Genomic DNA, 14,883 nt, shown 5'->3' with positions numbered 1-14,883 from the left:
TGGACCACTTTCTGAGATACCTCTGCTTCTTTCGTCGTTTTGTCCACCAACTCTCCACTAGATTCCACCTCTTCGTCTTTTCTCATATCATCTTCTATTACAGACAGCATGGGTGGATCAGTAGACTGCCTACCTCTTTGAGAAGTGACTTCCATGCAATTCCTATTATTTTTAGGATTCTAGATAGTTTTACGGGGAAGTTTTCCAAATTGGCGTGGTTTTCTATAGTAAACAACTGAGCAATCTGTAACTCAAGATGTTTAATTGAAACCGCATGTGCATCCATCTTTTGTCCAATGTTAGCTAGGTCACCTCTCATCTCCTTGACATTATCATCACTAGCATCAAACCTCCTCATCATTTTTTACATCATATCCTCAACTCGCGCCATACCATCTCTATAATCCCTAAGAGAAACTTCTCAATTTTTAAGAGGAACATAGGGCCCACTCTGATCATTCATGTTACTATATTTTTTACGGTTGAATTATTCATTGCGGTTACAGTTCCCATATCGGACATATTGACCCTCTCGCTTGTAATTACCATAGTTCTGACCTTGGCGCTAACTTTCCAGATTGGATCCATTTGGTGTTTGGTTAGAAACCCCCCATCTAATCATTCACTATATAGGTATCCTCGTCATAATAGTACTCATCTACCGTCCATGGTGGTTTAGTCGAATAGTTCATCGTATTTACCTTCTTTGCACTTACGCTCACATGTTTCAAGACCAACCCAAGCTCAGTTCTCATCTGTTCCAACTCTTCACACATCACATCTGTTGTTGGGTTGTTCGTAGCTTGTATGGCAAAAGTGTTTTTCCCAGTGTCTGACTTTCTAGTTCTCCAAGCCTTTTTGTTGCGAGATATCTTCTCTTAACTTCTTTGCAATCTCATCATAGGTACATTCCCCATAGGAGCCACCCGCAATAGCATCGAGCATGGCTTTTTTGTTGCAATCTTTCCCTCTGTAGAAGTACTCTTTCGGTGACTCATCATTAGTGTGATGGTTTGGGATGCCTCTCACAAATGCACTAAATCTTTTCCAAAAGCTACTCACCGACTCTCCCGGTAGTGCCGCAAAGTTATTCAGCTTATCTTTATGGTTGAACTTCTTGGACACTGATAATACCTTGCCAAGAACATACCTCTCAACTGATCCCAAGTACGAATAGAGTTGTAGAGAAGTTCGGTGAACCATACATCGGCATCTCCTGTCATTGATTAAGAAAATATGCGCAACCTAATGCCGTTCATATCCAAGTCCAGTCTACCCACACAACTTTTGGACACGGAACTTATAAGGTATATGAGAATGGTGTCCTTCAATGGAACTCCTAAGAATAAACCCCTCGTTGTGAGCATCTGTATTAAGCTACTTGTCACCAAGAATGTGTGTCAAGGAAGAAGAGGGGGTAGGACAAGAGGTCCATCAGAATTTGCAATGTTCACGTTGCCCAATAGTAATCCTGAGGTCGTGGGGGTAGAGGTTGAATCCTATGAGCATTGTCAAATTGATTATCAACACGAAATCGGTTGTATGCCTCAATCGGTGATGGAGGTTGATGGATTGCCCCATCACCTAGATTTTCTCTGTTCGAGTTGGCTGGCGCCTCTTGATTCTTCATTCTTCTTAAGGTTTTATTGAAGTTTGGATCAAATGGAATGAGTGGTTCTCCTCGTCTCCATGTACTTGGCATTCACAAAATCTAGACCATAAAGAAGCAAAAAGAAAAAGAAAAAGTAAAATCAGGAAATCGTTGACTAAATTTCAATAATGTAATTAAAGTTAATCTCAAACAAATTCCCCAGCAGCGGTACCAAAATTTGAAACACTCAAATTACATCTCCTTAAAGAAGTATAGGCGGTCGCAATCAAGTAGTGAACCCAACTACTAGATTAGGTTCTATCCCACGAGGAAAATGGTCTAGGCTTAACTTTAATTCACAATTATGTCTATTTAGCCAATATCTTTCCTAAAACAAATAATCAATGGGGGGTTTTGATGAAACAAGTTTCTTAAACATTCCTTGTTAACAACTAAATAAAAGTAAATATTGAGTGTTTATCAAGTTTTGAAAATAACTAGGGTATGTGTGTTCCTTTACAGGTTCATAACGGCTTGTTCCTAGAAATAGCAATTCTTTTCTAGTATTTTGCATGTAAAGTGGAAACTTATGTATCTATAAATTCTTGGTCCGAAATCTAGAGAATTTCACCCTGTACCTTGGTCCGGCTACGTGTGTATAAGGTACTAAACCTTACCTTTACCTCATATTACACATCATAATTGATGGATGACTTAATTATTACATCGCACCTATCGACACTAGCCTATTCGATAGTATCACGGTAAATCTATATTGTTAATTGTCATGCCCATTTTTTCCTCAATATTTGATTTTATTGTTTTGAAAGAAAAAGAGTTTTTTCTATTAAAGTGATATTTTGAAAAGGGATTATTTTATTATTCATAGTCGCCACTTGGAATTGAGTTTTGGTGTTCGAAGTCACCTTATTTAAATCCCTATCAAAAGAAAATTTGTCTCTATTTTTATTGGTCTTCGAACTAGAAATTCGGGTCCCGCGGTTCTAGCATCCCTCGAGTCTGTGGTTCTAGCACGATCGCTTTATTGACTTTAGTATGACTTGACTTAATTTTCGATTATATTATTTAACTTAATAATAACATTGTTATTTACCCTTAGATTTATTTTATATTTATTTGAAATTGGTTTATTTATTTTAAATGGCCTTAATTTTTTTTATGCGTTCGTTAATTGTAAACTTGAAACATCCATGTATTAGTTTATATATTTTTTGCATATATTTGTATGTCTTTTTTATTTTTATATTATTATAGGTATCTAATATTTAGGGATTAAAGTTTATCTAGGAAAGGAATTTTAATGTTTGAGTAATTTTAAGATTGTTTTTTGTAATACATTTAAAATAATAGATAAATTTTATAGGATTTATGATTATTTTTTAGAAAAAATTTAATAATTTTGGATTCTTTTTTATTCATATGTAAATTTTATTTTTAAAACATCTTTTTCTAACATACTATTAACTTTTCTTATTATTATTATTTTATTTTTTTACGTATATTTTGTATTACACTTTATTTATTTGCTTATTTATTTTTCTTTTTATTATTATTTTTTTGTTTAATTTTTTTTTTGTTTCTGTTATGCCTTTTTTTTTCTTATTGTTTTCCATTATTCTTTTTATGTTCACGTTGTTCTTTTTTGTCATTATTATTATTTTTTCTACCTTTTTTTCCTTATGCTTTTTCATTTATTATTGATAAATATATTTTATTTTTTTTATTTTTTAAATCATAAACTTCTAAAAAATATCATAGATCTTCTTAATTATATAATTTAACAATCAAAATTAAATTGATAATCATCTTATTTTTATGCTAAAGATAAATTATTTTCTATTTATCAAAATAATATGTTAAAAAAATAAATCATATTCAACAAAGCTTTTCTAAATCACTAATCAATTAAACTTTAATTTGTATCCTAATCTAACAAGAATACACTAAATTCAATAAGGTTCTTCAAGTAAAAATTAGACTAAAACAGACACACTTATCTATTCAAATTTAAAAATTCGATATCATGAAACTTATCTAAATATATATAACAAATTACATCTAAAGTGCATAATAATAATAATGTAATAATAATGATAATAAACATAATACATGTGATTTGAAGAATTTCATACTATTGGTATCAAATTTTCATACGACTAATATTATTTAAATCACGTGAGAAATTATAGTTACCAGGCTAAGAAAATTGACACCACAAAAGCAAGTTGTTATCCACGAATTTTGAATCACGATCAAAACCTCTAACTCTAATCTAATTTTAACAAAAAATCACTTCTTTCTCTTTGCTTTTTGCTTTTGCTTTTGTCTTTTTTATGTGTGTATTTCAGTCTTTCTCATTGTATATTTTTTTCAATTAAACGTGTGGTTTTATAATTCATTTCAGTGAGAGTTTAAAGCTAATTAAAAGAAACGTAGTAGAGTGGGATTGGGATTTTATTTGAAAATTAGTTGAGAAAATTGGGTTTGAGATAATTATTTAAAAATAAAATAAATAAATAATAACAATAGCAAATTAACAAAACAAAACAAGAAAAATAGTGTAAACAACAACAAAAAATTTGTGCAACAAAAAAATGAAAAAAAAATAGAATAAAAATTAAAGAAATTAGATGGGAGGAGGATTTCTAGAAAAATAAGTTATGAAGTTTGGAGTAATTAGGATAAGGTAAAACAAATTTAAAATTTTTAGGACTCCTTTTTTCTTTTTTTTTTCCATACTTTTCCATAATATTTTCTATATAATTTTTAGACTAGATAGAAATAACTTAAATTCTCAACTTCTTTTTATCATTTTATTATTATCATTAAACTATAAATGATCATATAATTGGTATTAATATACAATTTATATATATATATATATATATATATATATATATATATATATATATATATATATATTAGTTTTAAATATAACCCTTTTTAAATTAGCATAAATACTTATGTTTTGGTAAAAAATTAGGTGTTCACAGTATGCGCTATTTGCTTGGAAATATGAATAGTTCTCATGCAAAGACTTGAACAATATGACTAAGTTTTGACTAAAACATTTATGCCAAAAATTTGAAAAATAAATAAAAGAGAAAAGGTTTGACTGCTTCCTAACTTTTGAAAAACTACATATCCTAAGTTGATGATAAGGATTCATGCATAGTTCCAATGAGTTAGGTAGTCGAGTGAGGTTTTATCGAGAATCCGGTTCGTAGCTTCAGTTATTACATAAAAAAAATGTCAAAGGCAAGATATAAAATTTTATCTACTCCAATAGTGTTGAGTCTTCAATTTGAATTCTCGGTTATCGCATCAACCACTTTTGTAGGTTCATCGATTCAAAATTTTTATTTGGACATTTGAGTTTAAGTGTTAAAACTTCATGAATTGACTTCAGCTATTGATGTTCTTTCACATATATTCTTGAATACTTGTTTTCTTGAAAGAATGAATTCTTTTATTCTTTGAACTTTCAATTTTTATACTACCTATAAATCAGCACACCATAAAACAAAACAAACAAACGAAACAAAAAAAAATTTCCCAGTTTGCACTAGAAAATTTTGTGAGTTATTGATAAAAGTTATAAAAGTCTATACTATGAATAAAAATATTGTAGCCAATAGAAAATATAAAAATAAAACAAAGGGAGATTTGCGTCCAAAATGCAGGCAGGGTTCCTATACCCTTTGCACACATGAAAAAAATAAAATAGGGGTTATTGTGTCCTATATGTAACTAGGGGTTATTGTGGCCTATGAAGAGATGAAAAAATAAAATAGGGGTTTTGTGCCCTATACAACCAGGGGTTATTGTGCCTTGTGAAGACATGAAAAATAAAATAGGGGTTATTGTGCCCTATACGCAACCATGTTTTATTGTACCCTGTGGACATGAGAAATAAAATAAGGGTTATTGTGTCTTATATGCAACCAGGGGTTATTGTGCCCTGTGAAAACATGAAAAATAGAAAGGGGTTATTGTGCTCTATATGCAACCAGGGGCTATTGTGTCCTGTGAAAACATATGAAAAAAATAAGATGGGGATTATAGTGTCCTATATGCAAAAAGGAGTTATTGTGCCCTATGAAAACATGAAAAAATAGAATAGAGATTATTGTGCCCTATATACAACCAGGGGTTATTGTACCCTGTGAAGGCATGAAAAAATTAAAATAGCGGTTATTGTGCGCTATGTGCCGACAGGGTTATTGTGTCGTGTAAAGACATGAAAAGTATAGGAGTTAGTGTGCCCTATATGCAACCAGGGGTTACTGTGCCCTATATGCAACCAGGGGTTACTGTGCCCTGTGATGATATTAAAAATAAGATATGGGTTATTGTGCCCTGTCTGCAACAAGGGGTTATTGTGCCCTGTGAAGACATGAAAAAATAAGAGAGGCTTTATTATGACCTATACGCAACCAGCGTTTATTGTGCCATGTGAATACATAAAAAAAATAAGATAGATGTTATTGTGCCTTATATTCAACCAGGTATTATTGTGCTCTGTGAAGACATGAAAATAAAATAGGTATTGTTGTGTCATATATCCAACCAGGAATTATTGTTTCATGTGAAAACAATAAAAATAAAATATGGATTATTGTGCCCTATATGAAACTAGGGGCTATTGTGCCCTGTGAAGACATGAAAAAAAAGATATGAGTTGTTGTGCCCTATATGCAACCAGTGATTATTGTGCTTTGTGAAGACAAGAAAATAAAATAGGGGTTATTGTGCCCTATATGCAACTAGGGGTTAATTTTTTTTTACTTATACTATTGTTATTCAATATAATTTATTTTTATGATTATATTGACCAATCTAAAAATAAAATAAAATGCCCCAGATTTTTTTATGAAAAAAAACAACAATCCTTTTAGTTGCATATTTGTTTTTGCATATTATATGAACGACAACCATTCAAAAGCTTACCATTGCAATGTTTTTCTCTAGTGAATTACTTGTACAATTTGTCTTTGTATCTCTTTCAGTCTATAACTTTATTTCTATCTTGATTGTGCTCATGCCAAGACTTGATTTCATCATTTGATCAATTATGTCGTTCGTTGTTTTTTACCAAGTAAAGATTCTTATATTTTTACTGTCATCTTATCGTTTTCGTGAGAGATTTCACTCTAAAGACCCTCTCATTTTCTTTATTTTTTTTGGTAACGTACCATATTAGAGATTGGAAATAACATGATTATTATTTTATTTAGTGATTAGACTTAACCTCAATGAAGGGATGCGTAAGTATCTCCTTAGGAATCAGGTCAAACATAGTTCAATAATAAAAACTTATTTTTCTTTTTCTTGATTTATTTTTAGAAATATATTGAAAAAAATGGGAAAAAGAATAGTTAATGTTTGATAATATTTTGACTTTAGTTGGCACCAACAATTAGTATTATGCGTATGAACCACATTCAACTACTTTCAAACAAATTTGATGTCAACTTTGAGTAATTTGTATAGTTTTAAATTGTATCTCAAATATGATTAAGTAATTAGCAGATTAATTTATCTAGCCATAATTAAGGGATAGAATTATTCGTATCATCTTGTTTCAAATGCACTCGCAAATATGAAAGTCCTACTTCACACGATATAACAATTTAGATCGTAGAATATTTTTTAAAGTTACTCACACTCAGAAAGATGCTCAATGCATTAGATTGAGATACCATATGTTTGACCCTCATGTAAGGAACCACTGTGAGAAAATAAAATGAGATCAAACGGGACTTGTCATTTGCTTGTAATGTAGTCTTATTGAAAGGTATGATATTTATTCAAGATAAAGTAAATATTTTCTCCTTAAAATTTGCACAATGCTTTCAATATATTTTTTTTTAATTTTTGCATTTGCCCTTTGTTTTCTTGTAAGGTCTTTCTCATTTTTTGTTCTCTTCATTCTTTTTTGATTTTCTCTCCTTTATGTTGGAGATTTTTTATTTGTTTTATTCTATCTTTTCTTTTTCTTTTTTTGACATATTTGATCTTTTTCACTTTGTTACCCAACTTAGGTCTTTGGTGTTATGTAGCTATTTCATAGTGTGCTCAAGTAGGTGAGATAAAGGGAGTAGTGCATTTATACACTAAAAAAAATAGGCTAAGATGTGGTTATTCAAATAAAAAGTTTTTAGGCTCGAAATTGGAGTTCTACGGATAACATGCCATTCGGTAGGCTTGAAAGGCACAATTGATTCAAAGAAAGCCTATAATTTTTTCTTAAGTTAAATATTGCTCAAAATTTCGTGTCAACCAACATTCGGGTCAAGTTCTACATCAACAAAATCATGTCTTTGAATTTTACGTCTAAAGCTCACCACACAATGAATTTGAAGCAATGAGATCGAATTTATTTTATCCATAACTTTAAACAAGAAAATTTCTTAAGTATTCCATAAATATATTGAGAGATGTCAATAGAAGTTTATAGGTCACAACAAGGTTGATCTGTCCTGCCAAATAGTTTAACATTTTATTATTTTTTCTTATGTATAACCCTAAGCATGTTGTTACCAACCAAGTAAAAAAAAATATTTTTTTGCCCCAACTTATGAGACAAGGATTGTAAGTTTATTTTTCTCGGCTGGACCGAACCTCATAACAAAGTTGCCTACGTATCTTGTCAAAGCAAGAATCAAGTCAAACGTAGTTCGGAATATGAGTAAAAATATTTTTATTTTCTTAAGGACAGATTCTCTTTTAATTGATACACATATTATTTCATTTTTTAATTTTTAAATAATAATTAAGATAACTTGAATTTTTTAATTTTTAAATAAGGATCATCGAACCCGAAGAAGGTTGCCTACGTATCTCATCATGGTGAGAATCAGTTGTGCGTAGTTTGTCCAAATTAAATAGTTGCTCAAAATTTTTTTTGACAAATACAACTTTATTCTTTGTTTAGGTGATATAAAAACTTTTCAAGTTTCTTTTTGTAAAAATTTTCTTACTCATGATTTTTATTTAGAAGGAAAAAGTTTCTCTTTCATTTCATTTGTCGCAATAGATTTGATTTATATAAATACATTTTCGTATAGCATATGGAAAAATTTAGGTTATTAAATAAAATTAGGGTACCTATCCCAAATGAAGTTGATCATATGTTGAGTCTCCTTAAGTTAAATATAAATGATTCAAATAATTGAAATCTAGTTGGGATAACCATATCTGATTTCACTTCTACCAAGGTTAAACTTGACGGAGAAATGTATTTAGACTGGCTGTAAAATGAGAGGACAACTCGAGTTAGGGGGTAGCAACGTGCCGATAGCAGTACTTTCCGATTTTGTGCATTGTTTCAAATTGTATCTCAAATATGATTAAGTAATTACAAGATGAATTTATCTTGTCATAATTAAGGGATAGAATTATTTGTATCATCATGTTTCAAATGCACTCGCAACATATGAAAGTCTTACTTCACAAAATATAATGATTTAGATCGTATGACATTTTTGAAAGTCACTTACACTCAGAAAGATGTTCAGTGCATGAGATTGAGATATCATATGCTTTACCCTCATGTAAGCATCCACTAATGTGAGAATATAGAAACTGAGATCAAATAGGATTTGTCATTGGCTTGTAATGTAGTCTTTGAGAAAGGTATGATATTTATTCAATATAAAGTGACTATTTTCTCCTTAAAATTTGCACAATTCTTTAAATATTTTTTTTAATTTTTGCATTTGACATTTGTTTTCTTGTGAGATCTTTCTCATTGTTTGTTCTCTTTATTTTTTTGATTTTATCTCCTTTATGTTGAAGATTTTTTTTTCATTTTTTCATTCTATCTTTTTTTTGACATATTTGATCTTTTTCACTTTGTTACCCAACTTAGGTCTTTGGTGTTATGTAGCTATTTCATAGTGTGCTCAAGGAGGTGAGATATAGGGAGTAATGCATTTATACACTCAAAAGGTATAGGCTAAGATATGGTTATCCAAATAAAAAGTTTTCAGGCTCGAAATGGGAGTACTATGAATAACAAATGCAACTATATCCTTTATTTAGGTGATATAAAAACTTTTCAAGTTTATTTTTTTAAAAAAAATTTTAGTCGTTGTGATTTTTGTTTAGAAAGAAAAAGTTTCTCTTTCATTTCGTTTGTCGCCATAGATTTGGTTTATATGAATACATTTTCGTATAGGATATGGAATAATTTAAGTTATTAAATAAAATTAGGGTATTTATGCCAAATAAATTTGATCATATATAGAGTCTCACTAATTCAAATATAAATGATTCAAATAATTGAAATTTAATAGGGATAACCATATCTGATTTCAGTTCTATCAAGGTTAAACTTGATGGAGAAATGTATTTAGACTGGATGTAAAACGATCAGACAACTTGAGTCAGGGAGTGGCAACGTATCGATAGCAGAGATTTTCGGCTTTGTGAATGGGCGCTCTCCATCCTAAAAAGGTGTGATTAAATACTTTTCACCATGAATCGAAGATCCACTCACTTTAATTACAGAATTGGGGTGCGCAATCACAATTTTCATAATTATATTAATGAATATTTATAGCTATATGCAAGAGAAAACAATTTATAATACTGTTAAAATAATATTAAAATAGTAAATAAATAGACAATAAATACAATATACAAAAACGTAAATAAAAAAGTAATACTCATATATAACTCAACATTATAAGCTCGAATTCTAGTTGTCCCCAGTAGAGTCGACATCTGTCATGCCCCTTTTGTTTCCTCAATATTTGATTTTATTGTTTTGAAAGAAAAAAAGTTTTCCAATTAAAGTGACATTTTGAAAAGAGATTATTTTATTATTTAGAGTCGTCACTTGGATTTGAGTTTTAGTGTTTGAATTCACCTTATTTAAATTCCCAATCAAAAGAAATTTTGACTATATTTTTATTGGTATGCAAACTAGAAATTCGGGTCCGGCGGTTCTAGCATCACTCGAGTCCCGTGGTTCTAGCATGGTCACTTTATTGAATTTCGTATGACTTGACTTAATTTTCGAATATTATATTATTTAACTCAATAATAACATTGTTATTTACCCTTAGATTTATTTTAAATTAATTTTAAATTGGTTTTATATTTTAAACGGCCTTATTTATTTTTTATTTTTTTATGCGTTCGTTAATTTTAAACTTGAAACATCCATATATTATTTTATATATTTGTTGCTTATATTTGTATGTCTTTTTTTAACTTTTATATTATTATAAGTATCTAATATTTAGGAATTAAAGTTTATCTAGGAAAAGAATTTTAGTGTTTGAGTAATTTAAATATTTTTTTTAATACATTCAAAATAGGAGATAAATTTTATAGGATTTATGATTATTTTTTAGAAAAAAAAATAATAATTTTTGTATGTAATTTTTTTTGCACGTCCCATTTGAATTCTTTTTTTATTTATATGTAAATCTTATTTTTTTAAATTATTTTCCTGAAGTTCTATTAACTTTTTGTATTATTATTATTTTCTTTTATTTTATTTTATTTTACGTATATTTTGTATTATATTTTATTTATTTACATATTTATTTTTCTTTTTGTTATTTTTTTGGTTTGGTTGTTTTTTTTTCTTTTCAGTTATGCCTTTTTTTTTTCTTATTATTTTTTCATTATTCTTTTTATGTTCACGTTGTTCTTTTTTTTAATTATTATTTCTATCTTTTTTCCTTATGCTTTTTCATTTATTTTTAATAAATATATTTTATTATTTTAATCATAAACCTGTAAATAATATTCATAGATCCTCTTAATTATAAAATTTGACAATCCAAATTAAATTGATTATCATCTTATTTTTATGCTAAAGATAATTTTTTTTATTTATTAAAATAATATGTTAAAAAAATAAATAATATTCAACAAAGCTTTTCTAAATCACTAATCAATTAAACTTTAGTTTAAATCCTAATCTAACAAGACTTCACTAAATTCAATAAGGTTCTTCAAGTGAAAATTAGACTAAAACAAACAGACTAATCTATTCAAATTTAACAATTCGATATCATGAAACTGATTTCAATATACATTGCAAATTACATCTAAAGCGCATAATAATAATAATGTAACAATAAAAATGATAATAAACATAATACATGTGATTTGAAGAATTTCATACTATTTGAATCAAACTTTCATACAACTAATATTATTTAAATCACGCGAGAATTTATAGTTATTTCACTGCGAAAATTGATACTACAAAAACGAGCTGTTATCCGAATTTGAAATCACGATCAAAACCTCTAACCCTAACCTAATTTTCACAAAAAAAAATTACTTTTTTTCTCCTTGCTTTTTACTTTTGCTTTTCGTGCAACAAAAAAAAAATAAAAATCAAAAGAATAAAATTTAGAGAAATTAGATGGGAGGAGGATTTCTAGGAAAAGTTAGGAAGTTTGAAGTAATTCAGATAAGGTAAAACAAATTTGATATTTTTAGGACTCCTCCTTTCTTTTCTTTTTTCATACTTTTCAATAATATTTTCTATATTATTTTTAGACTAGATAAAAATAACTAAATTTCCAACTTCTTTTTATCATTTTTTTATTATCATTAAACTATAAATAATCATATAATTTGTATTAATATACAATTTATTTTTATTATTTTATTTTAAATATGTAACAACACATTCAGTTGTTTTGAGCACTAGAACTTTTTCTTTGATAAAATACTTTTCAATAGATTTGTAATGGATATTTTGGACTATTTATAATTATAGTTATGAAATTAGTGAAGAAATTCAAATAATTTATTTAGTTGATAGTTAAAGAAGATAATATTAAAAATAATAGGATTTAATAATTATTAGTTAAGAATTATTTACCCTAGATAATCATAAACCTAAGCAGGAAGACCTTAACAGGTGGCACAACCTAAAGGGAAAACATAATTGTCCTGGTAAAAGTCGTATATGTATATATAAATTTTATTAATAGTGTAGATGAAGACATTATTATTATTATATTTTAATTATAGGGGAAGATTGTCTGGTGCATATAGTTGCATTAAATGTTAGATTGTTTCTTTTTGTTAAAGTGGAGAAAGAGTAGTGGATAATATGATGTTATGATGGGAAAATAGTGAAGGGTTAATTATATACAATTAATGGTTGAATACTGGAGGGACGCATAGAATATAAGTAGTTGATAAAACGGTTCTTTTTTCCTTTTTTTCTTCGAACTGGACTTATTGAGTCTGCATGATTAACGTAATGTTAAATTTGATATATACATTAAGACGTCATATTATATATACTATAGGATTTATACAGAATGATTGATTATAAGTGAAATTTTGGGTTCTTAAAGGCTAAACGACAATTCCTATTTGCTCTGTCTTTTAAATTGGATGATTTTGGAATAAGCTTTTCGGTGGATAATTAATAACTAATATTGATTATTGGGAAATGATAATTATAAGTATATGATAAATTTAGTGGTAAGTATGCATGGTTGTTCAAGTTACTGGTTGTAATGTTTGGTTTGTATTTCATTGTATTGTTATACGATTATAATTATGGCTATATAACGATGACATTGGATAGTTAAAGGTGCATGCATGTGATTGGAAAGTGGAGATCAAACAATTAGGAGAAACTATTATTGTACAATGAGTGTTTATCAAATTTATATTTTGGACATTCTTGTTAGTCTATCATTTATTTCGTAATCAGTGGCGTCCACATTTATATATTAAAATATTGTGTTCTCACTGATAGACAATATTTTCAATATATTAAGATAGGTAATTAATTATTAGGTGCATTAAATTATTTAAATTCTATTTAAGTTATGTTAATTGGAGAAGTTAATACTTAACTTAGGTTTGAACTTTAGGAAATTGATTATAAAATAGGTGAGCATTTTGGTCTAGCATAAACATAGAATAAAATGAGTGTTTAACTTACAAATTATGCATATATAATTGATAGATTGTAAAGGTTCAGAAGCATTTAAGAAAGGAAAAGTATTGGAGAAGTAGTTTGCTTGACGTCGATTCTTCAGTGGAGGTAGGTTTTGGTTTATTTTTATTTGATAGATAAACTCTCAATAGCGATTAATATGTATTGAGAGATATTGTAAAGTCTCCTATATACTTTATCGTGTGGTTGTATGTCTTGATTGTATAGTTTGTGGTTGACCTAAAATTATGAGACTGTTGAATTTCTAATCTTGAACCCTCTCTATTAAAATGACGCATTGAATAAAGAAGGCTTGATGAAATAAAATAACGAGATAACTGGATCGAAGTGTCACGTTCTGACATAGTATTATTAGATCGGAGTGTCACATTCCGATATGGTATTATGGGATCGGGGTGTCACATTCCGACACAATATATGGTATCAGAGTGTCACGTTTCGACACAATAACATTAAAGAAAAGGAATATTGAATTAACTTAATATACTGAATCTCAAAGAATCGATTCTCCAAATGAGTATGGTGTTGAGGCATGAGTCCTCATGGGTGTGCTTGATGTTGTGATTGATGGTATACCTACAATGGTGTTGTGGTCAATGGTTCATGTGTTTGTTGCTTTCCACCTATTAAGTATTGTAGTTGATTTTATGTAATAATTCAATATATATTGGTTTCTATTTTTAGTTGGATGATGATACCTACTCAGTACGCGTTCAATGTACTTATTTACTTGTATTTTCTTCTTTATTCTTTTGTGGAGTGCAGCAAGTGTACCATCAACTTCGACTCGCTCTCAACTCTAGCCAGTCTCCAGCACATCAGAGTTCAGGGTGAGGTATTAATTCTAGCTCGTGCTGGATTCTCTCATTCACGTCTTGATGTCTTTGAATTTTGAAATTGGACCATCTTTTTGCTTATTTTTGTTTCTTAAACACTCTTAGACTTGGTAATTTGGAAATAGATGTCCTTGATGTGATGACTATCAGATTTTGGGATAATAAGTATTAAACTTTAGAAACTTATTTAAATTGGTTACTTAATAACTTTTGGAGCTTCCGCATTATTATTGTTATTTATAGTTGAACTAAGTGTATATATTGGGGTTCAGACTTGTTGGTTCGCCCACCTGGAGGGGGGGGGGGGTAAGTGAGGGTTCCACTCACAACTCATTTTGGGTCGTGACAAACTTTGTATCAGAGCGATAAGTTTGTTGATCTCATCACACAAGGATAGGTCTAGTAGAGTCTTGCGGAACAGTTTGGGGACACCTTTTACTTTTTTCGAGACGCGATAATGCTTTAGGAAAACTTCATTC

This window comes from Solanum lycopersicum, chromosome 1, assembly GCF_036512215.1.
Source record: "Solanum lycopersicum chromosome 1, SLM_r2.1".
In the NCBI taxonomy this organism is placed as follows: Eukaryota; Viridiplantae; Streptophyta; class Magnoliopsida; order Solanales; family Solanaceae; genus Solanum; species Solanum lycopersicum.
The sequence above is the reverse complement of the archived record's forward strand: the minus strand, read 5'-3'. Positions refer to the sequence as shown.